The sequence below is a fragment of the Brassica oleracea genome, chromosome C4, assembly GCF_000695525.1.
Source record: "Brassica oleracea var. oleracea cultivar TO1000 chromosome C4, BOL, whole genome shotgun sequence".
NCBI classification, from domain to species: Eukaryota; Viridiplantae; Streptophyta; class Magnoliopsida; order Brassicales; family Brassicaceae; genus Brassica; species Brassica oleracea.
In genome coordinates, this window is record NC_027751.1 from 25,299,367 (window position 1) to 25,299,724 (window position 358).

Sequence of the window (358 nt, forward strand, 5' to 3'; positions counted from 1 at the left end):
CATGCAAAGATTGATGGGAACTATTCTGACCTCAATAACAAGTACATGCAACTTGCCTCTCATCTCAAGGCTTTGGAGAGTCAAGTTGCTTCTATGCCTTCATCCTCCAAGCAGCCAATGGGGTCTCTACCAGAGAAACCAGAAAAAAACCCCAAGGAGTCTTGCAATGTTGTCTTCTCCACTACTTCTTCAGATACTTCTCCAGAGATTGAGCTAAGTGAACATGAGAAAGAGGAGGATGAGATTGAAAGACTGGTATTTGGAACTGAGTTTGGGGAAGTTGAGAGATTTTTTGTGGCCACAGCTGAAGCACAGATTGTGAAGGACGCTGCCAGGAAGGCTGAGGCAACGAATCTGC